Raw genomic sequence first — 4024 nt, 5'->3', positions numbered from 1 at the left:
GCCGTGGAGCTGGGCGTAGACAGGCCGCCCCACCCGTCCGGGCCCCCATCTGGCAGTGGGCAAAAGAGCAAGAGGCCCCGGGACGGGGACGAAAGAGCGGTTTTCTCTGTCCCTGGGTCCCGGGAGGGTACGGAGAGTCGTGGATGGACCAACACCGGACCACGCTCATCCTCCTCCTTTGCCAGCTGGCAGCAGCGGGTGGTTCGAGAGAGTCTTTTGATAACTTTATTCTTACCTTGTTCAGTCCGCGTGTTCCTCTTCGTTTGGAATGTGCGGGGTTTCCAGACCAGACCAACGAAACACGAAGGGAAGTAGGGTAATTATTTTATATTGAGTAAATGAAACAAGGTTATTGTTTGTTGTGTGTGTGTACCTAAGAAGATTGGTTGGGATTACTTAGATACATTTTGTAAAGGAAAAAAATGCACATTGTCTTGTATTTTGAACAAATGCAGATTAATTCAAAACTAGATATATTAATGTAAAGACAGAAACTTAACATTTTATTGTTAATATCACATATTTAATTATGTAACATTTACATCCACCCAGATTAATTTTTTTCAGTGTGGCAGCAGCGGGCAGTTCGAGAGAGTCAACGAAGGCCCTACTCACGCACTCTGCCATCCTGTGGAACCAGGTAAGCGTTGCATCGCACACTCAGACCCTTCTTCGGTCCGCTCACAAGCCGCCCGAGTTGGGTCCCTGCGTTCCACTTCGCTGCCCCACTGCGGGTATGGCAGTGGTTCCGTTGGTCCCGCTTGCACGGTATCTGGGTGCCTGGCTAGAGCTACCCAGCCCGTCTCATGGTTTCTGCGATCCATCAGCCTCAGCTATGCGATTCAGTTAGACCGGAGTCCCCCCAAGTTCAGTGGTTCCCTCCTTCAGGGAACGAGGGTTACCATACGTAACCAAGACGTTCTCAAAACTGTCAATCAAAACCAGACACGTGCAGTGCATGGACTGATGTAACAACATCAACAAACTGTAAAACTGTATGTACAGTTGAACAAAATCATCCAACTAATGGCTTTACATGTCAAAGTTTATGGTGGCCATCAACAGAAGACAGATCAATGCATCCACAGAAGATACAAAACCCACAGAAGACTAAAGACCCACCAGCGTTCAGCATTGGCACAGCACTGTTTGTAATCTTCAAGAAATGTAATAAGTATGCAAATCACACATGCACATGTGAAAGACTGAAAAATACTTTTATTGTTGGCACTGACATAATAGGCTTTAGCCTTGTTTAATATCCAGGTGTCTTGTTTTCGGCAGCATTGTTTGTTTTTTTTTCAGAATGGCTTCTCACCAAGGGACCTGTGGATTGGATGGGAATAAGAGGTAATGAGAGACCAAAGGAAGCAGAACTGAAATAGACACATTTCTCCACAATTACTGGCCGGGAAGGCAGTTTCTACAGCCGTGAATGATCATGTTGTCGCCAGCTGACATAACTCTAAGAAACTGAAACATTATAGGATTTTGAATTATTAAAAATATTCATGTATTTGTTAAATCTGAAAATACACACAAAAATGTAATATTTGTAAATAGAATTAATTGATTTTTAGAAGGTATGATTTATTTATTTGAATGTACTCCACACCTAACCACTTACAAGATGTAGTAAGATACTGTGCAGATCTTAAATAAACAATGTCAAGATATATAGTCGATTATACATGTAAAAATAGATTCTATATGGTGTTCATTGTGTGTTATAAATAATCATAATCTTAAAACTTATAACCACAAATGTGTAAGCATTATAATGTATTATAATTGTTGTTCTCAACTAATCAGATTTGAGAACCAGAACGAACTGTTGACAAAGACAAACAATGAGGGGTAAACAGTTCAAATGTGCTAATTTATCTATTGGTTTGTGTTTGCTGACGCCATAATCCTAGTTAAAATCAACATAAAATCAAAATTAATCTTATTTACTTTCTTAATACATGCTGCATTACAGAAGTAAAATAGCTTGCGATTGTCATTTCTTTCATGTCATCGACAGTGATAACATGGAACAGGTGTGATTAATGGAATGGAATTAAATGGGTCAAAAACACAGTGCATATGCAATATACTAAATAAGCACATGGAAACAATTGTTAGGGTTATGTTTGGTTTGTGTTCTAGTTTTCATTGTGTTTTCAGTTGGCCTGTTCCCCTGTGACCTAGTTTCCTGATTATGTAATTTTGTTCACCTGTGTCTTGTTAATTTACTCGTTAGTCCCTCGTTTGGTTGAATATTTATAGCTCTGCCTTTTCACAGTTTCTTTGTCCTGTCTCATGTCGTGTTATGAGGTTGTCTTCATCTGTTTGCCCTTGTGGATTTATTAAAGACACTGTTTGTTTGACTATCTGCCTCCTACGTACTCCTTTGAGCTCCTTTCCCCTGGCAACCCATGACAAAATTACATGAAAAGTGCATGACTCACGTAAGGGTTGATTGCTCGCAAGATGAAATATTGAAGTCATTTTTTTATTTGCCATATTGGGTTTAAAAAGAACAATAAACGGCCCTTTACAGATCCTATATACTCCATTTTTAACAAAGTCACTAGTGTACACATCAATTACAGATAAAAGTAATAAATAAATGTGGAATTTAGTCTGAAATGTGTTTAACAGTGATAAAACACTGCCCAAAATCCTGTCAATTCTAAAATGTTCAATCAAACGGTGGCTAATTAACCATGTCTTACCAACTACTGCTCACAGGAGAGAGTCCAAGATTAGCGAAATGATTGATTCCATTGGCATAAGATTGTTATTCCTGAAAGCAAGGAAGCAGAAAATGGCAAAATACGGTCAGTTAAGCAAAGAAAAGTACAGCCTGTAAAAAAACTCACATTCAAGCTGATCAACTCTGACGTTAAAATTGTGAAAATAAGCGAAATTTGTCTTTATCTGCCTTTAAAAACAAGCTCAGCTAATGAACCCAGGAGCAGAAAGGATGCCAACAAGTCAGTATTGCAGCTGTATTAAAGTACAGTACTAATGTGCAATGCTAATGTGTTTTGGATGGTTGCTATGCAGTTGCCAAGGATTTTCCCACTCTTAAAAAATAAAGGTTATTTATTGGAATTGCTGTTTCCATGACATCTCTGTCATCTCTAACATCTATGGACCCTTTCCATTGCACAAAAGGTTATAATGGGGGGGGTATTTAGATTATTAAAATGTTCTTCACACTAAGAAAAAAAAAAAAATATATATATATATATATATAGATATATATAGATATAGATATAGATATTTTAAAGGAATAGTTCATTGAAAAATTAAAATTGGGCAACGCTTTAGTATAGGGACCAATGCTTATTAGCATGTCTATGATTAACATATTGTTTATTACAGTTTATTAGTACTTAATAAGCACATATTCTGCATGATCATATTCCCTAATCCTATACCCAATGCCTAAACTTAACAACTACCTTACTAACTATTAATAAGCAGCAGATTAGTTGTTTATTTAGGCAAAAGTTATAGTTAATAGCGAGAAAATTTACTGAAAATTGACTCACCCTCAGGCCATCCAAGATGTAGTTTGTTTGCTAAATTTCTCCAAATCTGTTCTGATGAAGAAACAAACTCATCTATATATTGGATGGCCTGAGGGTAAGTACATTTTCAGCAACATTTAATTTTTTGGGTGAACTATTCCGAACAGTTCACTGAAATTTTGAAATTACTTCAATATCTTGAGGAGTATTTCTTTGCCACCACTGCATTTGGCCTTAGTTATTGTGGTGTTGTACAGCACTGCACCTTTTAAAGCTATTTATGGTGAAAAAAACCTTTATACATAAATTGAACTGACATTTAATTGGGTGTTCTGAGAGCTTTGTGCCATGCCGCTATGCGAATGCTAGGATGTTGCTAACAGCAAAAGGTTTCCATCATATTCTGGTCTCTATTAATGTACATTTATTGGATTTCTTTACTCCATAAGCTTAACAAAAAAATAAATCATGAGAATTTGATTACATAGAACATAATTTTC

This window comes from Sinocyclocheilus anshuiensis, unplaced genomic scaffold, assembly GCF_001515605.1.
Source record: "Sinocyclocheilus anshuiensis isolate Anshui unplaced genomic scaffold, SAMN03320099.WGS_v1.1 scaffold2080, whole genome shotgun sequence".
In the NCBI taxonomy this organism is placed as follows: domain Eukaryota; kingdom Metazoa; phylum Chordata; class Actinopteri; order Cypriniformes; family Cyprinidae; genus Sinocyclocheilus; species Sinocyclocheilus anshuiensis.
This window is presented reverse-complemented; position numbering follows the sequence as displayed.